Below are 15,782 nucleotides of genomic sequence, written 5' to 3' on the forward strand. Positions count from 1 at the left end.
CCACATGTTCAGCACAGTTGTGCTCACTTCATCAGCTACAGAGAGAGTGAGTGAACAAATCTGTTCAGAGAGCATGTTGGCATCTGATGAGTTTGACAGTTATTTTTAGTTAGCTTAAAGGGATACTCCACTTTAAAATGAAAATTCAGTCATCATATATTCACCCTCATGTTGTTTCAACCCTTTATGAATTTCTTTCTTCTGCTGAACAGAAAGATAGATATTTAGAAGAAGAATGTCAGTAACCAGACAGTGTTTGGTCTCATTGACTTCCATAGTATATGTTTTTCCTACTATGGAAGTCAATGAGACCAGAAACTGTCTGGTTACTGACATTCTTCTTCTAAATATCTTCCAGAAATGTATACTTTTTATTAATCAAGGATACATTAAATGTGACAATAATAATTTACATGGTTACAAAAGGTTTATATTTCAAATAAATTTTGAACTTTCTATTAATCAAAGAAGACTATATAATAGTTTCCACAAAAAATATTTTCACTAACTGTTTTCAATATTGATAATAATCAGAAATGTTTCTTGAGCAGGAAATCAGCATATTAGAATGATTTCTGAAGCATTATAGGACACTGAAGACTGGGGTAATGATGCTGAAAATCCAGCTTTGCATCACAGGAATAAATGACATTTTAAATTATATTAAAATGGAAAACAGTTATTTTGAATTGTAATATTTCACAGTATTGCTGTTTTTACTGTATTTTTTATCAAATAAACACAGCCTTGGTGAGCATAAGAAAATGCTTTCAAAAACATTCATATCAAATAATGTAAAATAATGTTTATTAATAATACTGCTACATGTAAGTTCTGTGTTCCCTCCTTCATTGTGTTCTCGGTTCTCTCCTGTGACCTAGTTTTCCTCAGTCTGTTTATTTAGTCATTACATTCAACTGTGTCCAATTAATTATCTCATCAGCTCCCTCATTTGTTCTAGTCTTTATTCTCCCTGTTTCTTTCAGTTGGTGTCCGTTCTCGTCAATGTTAAAGTGTGTTATGTCTGCTTCCCTGAGTTCTCCTGTTGTATATATTTGGATTAAAGACTATTTTATTTGAATCTTGAATCTTCAATGTTTTCTAGGTTTTGGGTTTTGATGTAATCTAATTTTTACAAATTCATGTCCAATTATACAGTGTACAAATTTAAAAGGCTACATTTCTAAGTTGTTAGAGTAACATAACTCTTTGTACTTGACATTTTATATACTTGATATATAAGCTGTGGATTTCCAAACTACTTTCATTTGTATCAGATATTTGGAAATATGATTTGTTTTAATATTACATGCTGTATTTTTTTATTTTCATATTAGATACTGTAAGTTTAAGTCTCATCTTCTCATTTCATCTGTGTACTTAATGTTGAGCTTAATGTTGGCTCGTTCCAAAACCGTAATTTTTGCCTTTTCAGTTAAAATGGATGCTTCCATTTGGTTGGCCTTTGAACTTAGTATAGATGTATCCTTTCCTGCCAATGATATCCCACAATCCCGTGTGTTTCAAGTCTTCTTGGTCCGTATACATCATCTTTAAAAACTGAAGCTTGAACACTTTGATTCACATTTTTGGGTGAACAAGCCCTTTAATGCCAATGAACACAAGTTTTTAATAACACATTTGAATAGAGAGCATGATGTGGATGTTTCTAGAGGAAGTGCTTGTGAGTATCATGGTAACTTTACAATGAATCTGATCATTAAAGAGATGCTGACCCATGGATGAACCAAAGCTAGCCTGCCACAGACATCTCTGTACAAAACAGCAAAAACCGCTCTCATTAGACATAAGGTGTCAGAAACTCTGCGAACACATCTCTCTCTCTCATTCCTGTTTTCTGTGTGTATCTCTGTGCCCTTTATTATGCCAAACACACACTCACACTCACAGTAGTGAGCCAGGAAGCTTGTTGGGCTGTTGATTGCTCACACAGGGAGGTTTAATAGCAGAGCTGAATGACAGATGAAACACGAGTGTGTGTTTTGAGAGCTGGAGGACAGTGAAGTCGCGTCCAGCACACACACAGTCCTCTTACACTTGTCCTTTAATCAGAGGACACAGCTGTAGGTGAATGAGCTGAAACTTTACTGTTCAGACTGAGCATTTCCATCATCTTTTCTTCATTCTAAAAACCAACAAAACATTTGACGTGCCCTTGTGTACAGGCTATTCCAAATAGGGCAAAAAGCTAAGCAGCATTATGGAAAGGCAATCCCACAATGCATCGTGAAACGTTTTCATCACAACTTTTACTTAATTTCTCGTAATTCAGACTTTTTACTCAGAATTGCAAGTTTACGTATAACACACAATTCTACGTTTATTTCTTGCAATTGTGCGTTAACATCTCACAATTCTGACTATTTTTCTCAAAATTCACATTTTTTATCTTGCAGGTCAGACCTTGCCAGAATTGACTAAACTTATTTATTAAATTTATTAAACAGACAGATGTGATTTCTTTTTTTTTAATTATGAGTTCATATCTTGCGATTTTTTCCCTTGCAATTTCAAGCTTATAACTTGCAACTTTGAGTAAACATCTCACAATTCTGATTCATTTTCTTAAAATTGGGAAACAATTACCTTTTATTTATTTATTTTATCTATTCTGTGGCAGAAACAGGTTTCCATACAAAAAGTAATTGGTTAGTTTTGGTTATTTGGTTATATATATTTGTTAAAAGTATCAAGCCATTAGCATGCTAACATCAGGCGTGTGAGCTGTGAGTGACCAAAATAGGTTTGATGAGCTGCCCATGAAATGCATTTGTAATCAGTCTCTTGTGATGTCCAAATTTGTTTAGAACATTGCTTTATGTCTATCACATCAGAAGTTTTGCTACAAATTTCACTATAAAAAAAAAAAAAGATCAATGCATTCAATGCATCCTTTGTCCTGAAAAACAACTGGGCCTACATGGTGTAATTTGTTCAAAGAGAAAACTTGAAAGATTTTCACTAAGCTTTTTCTCTTTGGGTGTGAATATTCATCAGGAAGACTTGTGTGTGTGTAGACAATAAACAAGGAAGCAGCTGACTAGGTTTTAAAGCTGCTGCCTGTTTACCATGGACATACACGTTAGTTGTGTGTGAGTTGTCACATTTTCTAGCCTAAATATCCTCAGGCAATCTACAAATTGAGAACATGTATTAGAACATCATACTTCACTTCATACTGCACCAATGAGAGATCAATCGAGCATGTCCACTGTTCACATTCCACACGTCTTTCTATGTCTGTAAGTTTCTCATTTAAATTCAAATAAGCCCTAACAAACATGACTTTAGCATTGTTCATCACCTTCACTGGATTCATCAGGATAATAACAGGCTCCTAACAAACCATTAGCAACTTAATTAGCTGGAGTTCATTGAGAAGATAATCCAATGAGGATGAAGGTCTGTAGAGGTCTTATCAGCTCCACTAGCACAAGCTAACACAATCACTCAACTGAAGCCATTTGTCATTACGAACACTAGGCTACTGCATGTCATTGCACCAGTGGTGTTCTTAACGACTTACACTACATAACAACTTGCATCCTGCCCAACATGGATGGATAATCGAAACTAGTGGTTAGGTTGTCTAACAATTAAAGGGATAGTTTTTCTGTTCATTTTGTCATTAGACATTGTCATTAATTACTCAATTTCGTTCATCTTTGGAACACAAATGAAGATCTTTTTGATGAAGACAACTACGCAACTGAAAAGAGGAGGCGTGTTCCGGCGCAAACGTTCCCCGGTGCTATTTTGCAGTTCCAGAAAACAATTCTGCCACAGACCAGGAAAAACCTAGTCTAAAGTCAGTGGCGCGTTCAGATGCTATTTTAAGGGCGCATGCTTGGCCATAATGTTGCGTATGCACAACACGCATACACTTTGCTTCTCTCATCGACACAGACGCAGCAGTTGCCATTTTTGCAAACTATACATAATTACAAGGAAAATTATTCCACATGAGGGAAATCATTGTGGTGTACATGAAGATGTGAAAAAATAGGCATAAATCTAGCTTACACATTTACCCAAATTATGTTACGCCTGTTTAATCAAAGCTAATTTGGGTGGGTTTCTCCCATCCCCATACAATGTCACTTCTCTGTCTTTTACGGCCCTGACGAGAACGGCGGTCTCCTCGGCTATGAACCGCTCTTGGCGTGCGCCTGGCAAATCCCCCGTTATAATAGTTATCCGCCATGGAACAAACGCGCCTGCTTTTAAAGGGAATGTGAGATGATGCTCACATAAATTGGTTTATTTCACGTTACGTCCAAACCACACCTATGAGTAATGTAGCTGCTTCAGACCAACCCATTTTAGATTTGCATCGGGCGCAAAAGTCATTTATCCCGCCGGTATAATAGCAACAGTGCCCAAGATCCGCCCACAAAGTTACTTGCGTTTCGCGTTTGATACTTGCGTTTCAGATCGTTAAAATAGGGCCCCAAGTCTCTTTAGTCCTCGAATTTGGACTAAACCATCGTTTTATGATCTCTTTATGAACGTTTTGAAGAGATAAAATGTCAGTTGCGTAGCTGTCAGTGGAGGAATAGAAAACTCGACATGAGGGTGAGTAATTAATGACAGAATTTTCATTTTTGGATGAACTAACCCTTTAATTTACCAATCACTGTAAAAGGAAGCATTTTATGGTTTATGGCAGTTATGTTTGGTTTTGGGTCATGCCCACCTGACACCAATCAGATGTGTTTCTCAGGGAACCCTCGCAAAAAAAACAAAAAACAAAACAAAACAAACAAAACAAAATGGCCATTCCTGTACCTCAAACCAGTGATATTTTAGTATTATTTATATATTATTATATTAATATTTTGAATTAGTTGTTATATTTTCAGATTTCATTTTTGTTATGAGATTTGTGTCATTTTAAATGTTTTTTGATTTGAATATTTCTATTTTATTTTTTAATTTGTTTTATTTTTAAGGTGAGTAATTTTAGTACTTAAACTTGTTTTAACTAAGTTTTTCATCTAATATTTATATTTTAATTCATAAGCTTTCTTTCAATTAACAACATTTTTTTGTATAGTTGGTATAATGGTATAAGTCGGCATGCAACAGAAGTTGCAATATATATACTGTATATCTTTATAATTGTGATGTATATCTGTCACTGCTGTGTTCTGTTTAGTTTGTTTTTTCATCGGACTTGTCTTCTCTGTTATCTTTAGTTCATATTCATCACCTGTGTCTTGTCAATCACCTTCATCACCTGTGTTCTGTTAATTAGTGTTTATCTGTGTCACCTGGTTTATGTTCATCAGGGTCTGTATTTAGTTCCCTCTGTTCAGTCAGTCTTTGTCTGTTTTAATGTCTGGTAATGTCTGAGTCATGTTGTATTTGGTGTGAGTGTATCCTACCTACCTGCCTGTTTGTAACCTGTTATATTTGTAAGTAAAACTTTGCATTGGAGCTTTCTGCCTTCATCGTCTTCTTCGACCTACACCACACCCTGACAATATCCAACTAATGTAGAGCGGATGATATTGTTCATCAGGAATTGTTTGGATGGTTTGCTTTTGATTGGTCTCATGTGAGTGACAGGTTGTCCCGCCCTCGCGCCAGTAAACACATCAGAGAAGAGAAGAGTTTATGACGGCATAAAATATATGTGACGGATAAATAAAAAAATACTGCAATATTCCATAATTCCATTATGGATTGAATTACTCAAAAAAAAAAAGATGTCTATCAACAAAACAGTTATAATAAACAGGACATTTGTTTTGCTAGTATTTTTTTGTAGAGCTCCAGCTGTGTCACATGCTGCGCTTCTCGTCCGGTGTGCGACCCCCTTTACAGTCAGTGTGAACCAGGTGACTAGTCAACCATCACGACCCATCCCGAGAGCCAAACTCATCCTCAGTTTTATCTCAAGAACAGCATCATTAACACTTCTGTGCAGAAAACTGATAGAGCATCAGAGAGGTGTTGCGTCTCCGAGTCGCACATCGGAGGATATTGTCAGAGCGTTGATCATTTCTGTGGACTGCTAAAATATCTGTGATTATACTCTCTTGTGATATAGTGGTAAAACACATCGGCCTCATTAGCAGCTAATCTGAAGGACTTTTACACTTCGCGCTCTGTTTTCAGCAGTGTATTAAATGAAAGTTGCAATACTACTAACCTTGACTACATTATTTCAGAAGCATGTTTTCAAAATAATGCACATTTTCAAGTAACATGCTGCTTTTTTATAAATGTGGCTGTTTATCTTATCAAATCTCTAAAAAAATAGGTTGTTTAATAGGTTTTGTTTACTGTAGGTTTTTTTGAAAAAACATCTTACGTTCACCTACGCATTTTAAAATATCAATTTTTAAAACAGTTGTGCTGCTCGATATTTTTGTGAAAACCATGATACATATTTTCAGGACTTTTTGATGAGTAGAAGTTCATGTTTATTTGAAACAGAAATCAGTTGTAACATTATAAATGCATTTACTGTCTCGTTTGGCCACTTTAAGGTGTCATTGCTAAATAAAAGTGTTAATTTCCTTTTGAAAAAGAAAAAAGAAAACATACCCTAAATATTTGAACAGAAGTGTATATTTAAAAAAAATAAGTTCCCTTAAATAGACTGAATTGAATTAAGTTAGTTGCTTCTTGAACTGTAGCAAACTACTGTTTGTAAACTGGTTAATGACTTTTCTGGTGCAAGCGAATGAAAGCATTGCATATAAGGAGCATGGATGTTTCCAGCAGAACAAACAGGACAGGAAAATACTATTCAGAAAAGGATTGTATATGAAACACTGAAACTCATGGAAACAGAAATGACAGTTTCCTTCCTCTTTCAAACAATCTCAGCTCACTTCAACAGGGGGCAGTAGAGAGCCTTAGTAAGAGATTGCAGTCTAAAACACAGTAATGACACTTCAGGATATGACTGCACACACACTTTAATCAGATTAATGATCTGGGGATGGCAGGGAACATGGGTAACTGATGAAACTAGTTATCAGAAAAACAAGAAGCAGCATATCATAGTGTGTCCTCAAAACCAGCCCCTGAGATTACTGAATAATGGGACACAAGTCAGATGACAAAAGAGACATGATCTAATGTACATTAAACTTGAATAAAATTCACTTTATGTTAAGCATCGCATACTGTTCCAGTAAACCACATGGTTATTATATATATATATATATATATATATATATATATATATATATATAAACCGCATTCTAGGGTTAACAGGGTTCTAGGGATAACACACATGTCCACTGCCTTAGAATGAGCGGTATTTTCAATTAATTCTCTATGGAAGCTGAATGGCAGGCTGGTATGAGGGATTGTGGGATTGTCAGTCGTGCAGAGCAAGTGGTGAGAGCATCAAAATGTCGGAAACTGCTGAACTTCATGCAAAAGAAAGGCAAAAAGTGCTGGGCTGAAGCATATCGCAGTGAGGTGTAGGGAGGTCTGTCATAAGCGTTTCACAATCTGTCAGCACTCGGCAGTGCAGGAGGTTCTGCCAGATTTAGTGTTTAAAAATCACATCATTAGGGAAAGTGGCCATATTAAGCCCAAATAAATCCTACGTTTTACGTTTTCTGACAAATATCTGAAAACTTCTTCAATAAGGTAAATATTAAATGAAGGTTGAACCATCGAAACATTCCATTAGGTTAAGAAAGGTTCATTGTGTTCTTAGCTTAGTGGGATTATTAGGGACAACATGTTGACATTGAAGCAGTTCCTTCAAAACCCACTTGAGAAAAAAAATATAATTACTGGATTATAAATGCAAACAGAAGATTACATTTGTTTTCATTGTGTGGATGGCAACAGTTTTTATACATTCCCAATGTCATGCACTAGCTGCAGATACTTACGAAATCCATCCTTTCAAATACAGAACATTAGTTTAAAATAGCAAAGAATAACAAGAAAAACATAACGTTGTCATGATTCCCCTGTGTTTTATGTTTCAGCACTTTTATGTTGATATTCTTTTGTCTTGCTGTGGTTTATTTAGGGATGGTCTTATTATTGAGAGATTGGGTCTCTGGACCTACCATTGGAGAAAGCATAACAGCTAACTTTGGATCACATGTGCCTTGATAACCAATCACATTAAAGCCTAGATGTCATTGCATTTTGCGGATACCATAAAAATGAATGAGAAGTGCCGTAAACTGAATCATACCTGTCGCGCATTTGTCCATGACTTCTCTTCTCTTAAATGAAAGTTTAAGAGCAAACATGTTGAAGATTAGCGAACAGGCTGTTGATTCATTAAATGATAAACCATTTTCACACAAAATGAGTTTATTCAGCATAGTTAAGCCTCTCCTCCATTGATATCCATGAAAAAAAAGGCCCATGGTCTCCTTCCCTGCATACCACAGTGTTTCGCTTTTATTTTTTTGCTAACCTTTGCAGGCTTGCCTTCAAGTGGCTTTGGTTTGCTCCTGTTGGGGTGCGTCTCAATCAGCTCCCTAGTTCAGTAGTCAGGGCACTGATCAGGGAGTTAGTTGGCCATTTTAAAGGCACAATATGTAACTTTTTTGCTTTAAAAATAGCAAAAATCACTATATCTATGTTATATATATATTTTTTAGTTGTGTACTTACATTATCCCGACTGTTTCCAACAACTTTCAAGCCAGGAGAAATTTGTAATTTAATTCGAAGACACGTCCCGTTTCTTTATTTCCGTTTTGTCACCGTCAATGGCGTCATATCCGCGCTGTCCCTGGTTTCCGCTCGTACTGCCATAGCATCTAGAGCTATGAACCAGAGCCCTCTGATAGTAAACAAAGCGACAAACGTGGACAACTGTGTAGTTCGCAATGTCTATCTGCACGCTGTTGTTGTATCGTTCAAACATTATGGACCATGGATAAAGACATGGATAAAGACTTTGGATAAAAAAGGAGAACTAAAACGAGAATCAATATCAGCGTGGTGTTTTCGAAATGCCGAGAGCTCCCATAGACAGCATATAAACGAGAGCTCCACGTTCGAGACTTTGACCGCTCCTACATGTACTTTATTAAACAGGTGAGCACATTTACATAAAACTAATCAATGTTATATAGTTAAACAATGATAAAATGTTAGAATATGATCGGTATGTTATTCTAATGTTGATCTAGCTTACTGCTAGTCTCATACAGACAAACTAACACATTAATTTAAACACATTCAAATGCAGTTTAGTGTGATAGTGTAATGTTAGACCAAGTGAAACAGCGCTGCGTTACCTCACAAGTTTAATTTGTCTATTAAACTGACCTGTGAGTAGTAATTCTGCGTGTAGTTGTGCATGAAATGTCCATATTCCTTTTATATCCGCGGGACTCGCGTCGCGTGTGGAGCTGATAGCTGTCTCTTAGCAATCCCGACCTGCTTCATATCACAGTCATGATAAAAACATCGATGTATTTACTCATCCATAAACATTATTAGATCGGTCGGCTTGACGTTGACGACAAGATCCATAATTCTTAGCAAATGTTGCGTCATCAAACTACGCCTTTGTTATTGTAAAGAGGTTAGCGACCCCTAGCGGCGAAAAAAAATTACATAATGTACGTTTAAGTGCAGCGCATCGCTTCTGGGTTGTAGTGAGCCTACATTCTGACGTACAACCCAGAAGTGCTGCGCTGTTACACTACGTGAACTCAATCAGAGGCCCACACAGAAGAAAATGAATAGTTGAATAATGTCGTTATTTATTTATTTTTTTTCGCACAAAAAGTATTCTTGTCACTTGATAAACTTAAGGTTGAGCCATTGTAGTCACTTGGACTATTTTAACAATGTCTTTACTAACTTTTCTGGGATGGCTGATATCGATTACCAAGCGGCCTATGAAGGAGTGAGGCAGCTCTCAGATTTCATCAAAAATATCTTAATTTGTGTTCCGAAGATGAACGAAAGTCTTTCGGGGTTGGAACAACATGAGGGTGAGTGATTACTGACAGAATTTTCATTTTTGGGTGAACTAACCCTTTAAAGGCCCACTGAAGTGCCTTGAAATGCTCTCCTTTTTTAAAAATAGCCAATAGTGTTTAGTTTATTTTGTGATTAACGGCCAGAGCCGTTGAGCTTGGTAAAGCCACATTTGACAGCCACAGTCTCCCCTTTCAGATTTAATATGAAACTGTTACTAAAGCAAAACAGTGAACATTACCATGCTGAGAATGTGTATTTTCGAAAGTGAGCAATTTATGTTGGTGCACGGTATCGTTGTTGTCTCTTCTACTCATCAGTGCTCTTTCTAATGCCGAGTCTGTCTAACTAATCCTGATCTCCTCCATATTGCTTTAAAAGAAAGCACTCTGAACAAAATTTAAATGGATCTGATATGTTTTCTGGTATGTGTGATATGTGCATATGATCAGCTCTGTGCTATAGTGTTTCTGGACTGGTTCGCGTGACACTAACACGAAACCACACATCATTTGCCCGAAAATGCATATTTACAGTGTCTGAATGGTTCCCTATCCCCTATATAGTGAACTATGTGCCATTCACCATATAGAAATGGTGCAATGCCGCAGCTTCAGCGTTTATTTATAATGTAGGGGGCGGGTCGCTTCAGATTCTAGAGGGCATTTGATTGGATAGAAAATCTGATGAGAAGCTGAAGTGCAGAGTGATGTCATCAAAATCACTGATCCATATTGGCGGAAGTGAGAGACTGTAAGATATTGAACGCTTATATCTTCTAAATGTGTATTTTGTCATTGTTTTGGAGCACACAAGCTTATAGATAACCTTAAGGCTAACATATTCATACTATATGTATATATATATTATGGGGACTTAAACATGTTAGTCATGTTAGTACACAGTACTTAAAGGCACTTAATATAAAGTGGGACCACCAATTTTTTTATCCCAAATAAAGAACTAAACATTTGAATCTGCTCCCTCTCCAAAAAAGTGGCAACAATCTGCATTTAAAGTAAATTATTTTCTCATGTTTTCTACCTTTTTTGTATTTCAAAACAAAATAAGAAACAGGTTTATTTACACTTTAATTGTTTCTATGAAGTCTGAAGACTTCTGCAAACTACTGAAAGAAAAAAGAAAGTCAAAGAAGTCTTCACTGCTGCAGGTTCGGCAAAAAAGAATAGCAGCTACAAAGGGGACCCTTCTGAATCATGAAATGGCAAACGGGATGTCTTATGATCTTGCGAACATAAAGTAGCAAATGCACGGAGTGTGCCTTATATGAGTTTCTTGCAGGGTTCATTTCATGATCTTCATTAGAGCAGACGTGGTCTGCCACAGCTAGAACTATACATGCGGTTCACTGATTATTCAGGGGTAATTAAAACTCAGCAATGATTATGCAGACTGATTGAGGTAATTAATATCCTCTTGGCAAAGTGATGAACTACTCTAAGAAAGCATACTTAGTCACAACAATGCAACAATCTACATTCTTGATCTCCAAATTACAGAGAGGAGATTGTGTAGGGTGAGGTTGATTAGAACACTTTCCTCATAATAACTTTCAGCCACTTTCGAATCACATTAAGTAGATGAACACTGTGGATCGTTCAACTTTAATGCAAATCCATACAGCTGGAGGAATTAAAATGCTCTTGCAATGATGGATATTGGTTGTTTTAGTCTTTTTGGGTTGGCATGGGTAATCTGAATTAACATACATTAACCTTTCCCTAAGCACATCAGGGAACTCTGTATCCAGAAGGGTCCAGCAGCCATAAACTCCATCGCCAATGAATGCACAGCCACCTGTTCCCCTCCACACGCAGAACAGACTCCGGATTTGTATTCAACAGCCTCAGACTGCACCAAAGCTTGACGATTTATTTATCATTCAGAGGATCTGCGGATGAACTGAACTGCACACAAACAGTGACTAACCATAAACCCATGGACAGGAAGTCAAGGACAGTTCAGAGTTTCAAATCCACTGTATTTATGTATCACGGTTTTGTACTGTAGTACACAATGCATTGTTGGCTAGTGCATATGAAGCAATAGCATAATAGCGCTGAATGGCTGTTTCACAGTGAATATAGGAGTTTGAGTACGAGTATGTCTTCGCCTATCCATGTTTACCATCTTTTTCTTTCTCACATACAATTGCTCTTGTTGTTTTTACTCTTGCCTATAGCCATTTTAGGTGTTTTTGCAGCTGTTTTTGAAATTTGACAGAATACAAACAGTGTTATTCCACTTTTCATTTCCTTCTCTCTGGACCTCGAGTCTTTTTACGTAGTGTAATAGCGTAGCGCGTCTGTGTTGCACTTCACCACGTAGGCTCACTATTGGGCGACTCTGGTCATGTGTGTCATACGTGGTGATGTGAAACACAGATGCGCTACGCTATTACACTACGTAAAAAAGACTCGAGGTCCAGAGAGAAGGAAATGAAATGTGGAATAAAGTCGTTGTTTTTGTTTGTTTTTGCGCACAAAAAGTATTCTCGTCGCTTTATAAACTTAAGATTGAGCCACTGGAGTCACTTGGACTATATTAACAATGTCTTTAATACATTTTCTGGGCCAGCAAGTTAAGGTGTCCATAAGCCTGCAGGAGAAGTGATCCAGCACTCAGATTTCATCAAAAATATCTTAATTTGTGTTTCGAAGATGAACGAAAGTCTTACGGGGTTGGAACAACATGAGGGTGAGTAATTACTGACAGAATTTTCATTTTTGGGTGAACTAACTCTTTAAACACTGTAGTTGTATCTGAAGATTTTAAGTTGTCGACACTTTACATGTACTTCCTAAGTTGAGGACTCAAATTGGTACGGTAAAACTGATGGCATCGTTACTGTTCGTATCACTGTGTACAGAAGTGCTAATGAAGACTTCGGAGCAGAAATTCAGCTATGGTAATGGGTGCTTCATTTCCATCAAGCGCTGTAAGCGGTAGACCAATCACAATGAACTAGGCCATCTGACCAATCAGAGCAGAGTAGGCTCACTGAAAGAAGTGATTTATAGAGACAGAATCCTTTATCAAACCATTTGAGACATTGTGAGAAAAGCAGTGATGCTGGAATATATATTATGTGAAACTTTAAGTGTTTGCTTGACCTTGGATGCATGTCAATCTGTTGTAGGAGACCTTCAAAACAAAATAATGGGCACTTTAAGATTCGAAAAAATATATATTTGATAGGTGAAATTACCATGGTTACCAAACAGACAGGATAGGATTCTGAGTGTGTTTTTTTTTTTCGTTTTTTTTTTTTTTTTTTTTTTTTTTTGACGGGACAGTGTTCTGTCTCACTCTAAGATTCCTGCGATAACGCTCCATCACAAGCATTGAACACTTGTTCATGGCCAAAAATGCAATAGCATGTCAGCAAGAACTCACTACATAGGAAGTGTTAATAGACTATTAGCATTTAAAGTGAAGAGAGGTGGAATTGCACAATATAATCAGAAAGAAATAATGTTGATAATGTGAATGCTAATTCTAAGAGAAAAAGAGGTGTGCTTAATTGTCATGGGCACTTGTAGTGTACTTCACATTTTGAAAGTATATAAAAACTGTACGTGCAGTTAATATAATATTAATGAAATAAAAGTCAAATTTAGTGTACTTAAAGAATGTACACGTTCATGTTTCTTAACACTTTAAAAATTGTACTTTGTTATAATGTCAAATTAAAAATATTTTTTAAAGTACTTTTTAAACCATTATATTTTTATCTTTTATCAGACTTTGAATAAATACACTTATTTTAATGTGTTGACTGACATGAAAGCACATGTAAATTTTAATTTTAACTGAAGATTTATTTGATTGTGATTTTTTTTTAAATTAATGCAAATTAAAGTTAAAATATTTTAAATGTTTTAAACTTCATCATTACAAATGTTAAATTACAAATATATTTAAAAACATTACATACAAGTTTCACTATAAATAAAAGTATATTTTAGTTTACCATAAATGCTTGTCAGTACATTCAGCAGTACACTTTAACCATATTTAAAAAAAACAATACAAGTAATTATGAAATTATATATAAATAGACCTACTTAAAGGGATAGTTCACCCAAAAATGTATATTCTGTCATCATTTACCCTCATGCCATTCAAACCTTTAAGAAATGGAGATTTTAATGAAACCTGAGTCGTTTATGTGGCACTAAGTACTTTTCCACATCAAAGACGTTTTTTGTAAATCTGAACATTGGTGTATTTTAGAGTATGCACACTCTAAGTTCAATGCTGTGCATATGCACGTTTTATAAATAAGTTCCATGGTAACCAAAACTTAAAAGATCTAAAAAGGTTCTAAAAGTGACATAAAACTAAACCATATGAATGAATGATTTAATCCAAGTCTTGCGAAGAGATGCAATCACTTTATATGATGAACAGATTTAATTTAGGCTTTTTTTTTTTTTTGAAATGACATGAGTAAATGATGAAAAACAAATATTAAGTGTACTTCTTTTTTCACAAGGGATGTTGGTAGAATCAAAGATTGTTGTGGATTTTAAAAAGACCTGTTAAGAACATGATGGCGTCTTCTTTTCTGTACTGTATGTAATAAATGAGTTATACGAATATGTAATAAATGAGTATGACCATATTAGCCTGGTTCTGTCAACACTGCATTGGCTGCCTATTAAACATCGCATAAATTTTAAAATATTGCTGATAACTTACAAAGCACTAAATGGTTTAGCTCCGCAGTACTTTAGCGAGCTCTTAACGCTTTATAGTCCTTCATGTCTATTGCGATCTCAAAATTCCGGCCAGTTGATAATACCTAGAATATCAAAATCGACTGCTGGCGGTAGATCCTTTTCCTATTTAGCGCCAACACTCTGGAACAGTCTTCCTACCATTGTCCGGGAAGCAGACACACTCTGTCAGTTCAAAGCTAGACTAAAGACACATCTCTTTGACCTAGCATTCACATAATACATTATAGACTTCCATAATTCAATGTTAGGCTGCATAGATTAGGTCAGCCGGAACCGGGAACACTTCCCATAAATCCTGATGTACTCATTACATCATGACAAGAATGGCATCTACGCTAATTTTAGTGTCTGTGTTTATCCCGAGGTTTTCCCGCAGCCAGCCGGATCCAGGCCGTATCCAGATCTGACGAAGGACCTTCGCCTGGACCGATGACAACGCAGTGCTGAAGTGCCAACTAGTCTCTCCCTATGGAGGATCCCTTTACCACTCTACAGATAAGGCGTTGTCGGGAAAATTCGTTTTGCGTTCCTACCCCGAAGTGACAAAATAAAATAAAATTCTTTATCAAAATGTATAAGGAAAGACAAGTACTTTGTTTAGGCTTGGCTTGTAGGGAATTCCCAACCTGCGCACATATATTCAAACGCACATAACTATAGAACCAATTCTTACTGCGCATGTGAACGCCATCAGCGTTTCTCACAGGTTCGCGTTTAAAGTCTGTGTAGAGAGAATGGTGTCGTCTTAGCGGCCCCTAATTTAATAACAAATGATCGTTGCGACGGAAGCAAAACAATCAAAACTAACTTTAGCTGGAAAATAACTTTATTAAAGAACCGCTATAAAGCCAAAATAATCTCTGTTACCTTAAATTATACAATTATCTCTGTAAAGCTGCTTTGAAACAATCTACATTGTTAAAAGCGCTATATAAATGAAGATGACTTGACTTGACGCAACATTATGTAATGATAATATATCACTGTGGGTTCTCGGCCAGGCGAACTGGAGCCTGTTGCGAACCGGCCGCGTGAATCTACAGATTTGAGAAATGAGCAGTGA

At 36.3% G+C, this 15,782-nt stretch overlaps 1 protein-coding gene across 1 annotated transcript in view; it reads right to left on the reverse strand.

The window, feature by feature from the left end:
- dpp6a (dipeptidyl-peptidase 6a) overlaps positions 1–15,782 on the reverse strand; it is a 202,992-nt gene that overhangs the window by 30,447 nt on the left and 156,763 nt on the right. The window lies entirely within an intron of this gene.

This window comes from Scardinius erythrophthalmus (genome assembly GCF_964197995.2).
Source record: "Scardinius erythrophthalmus genome assembly, chromosome: 22".
Taxonomy (NCBI): domain Eukaryota; kingdom Metazoa; phylum Chordata; class Actinopteri; order Cypriniformes; family Leuciscidae; genus Scardinius; species Scardinius erythrophthalmus.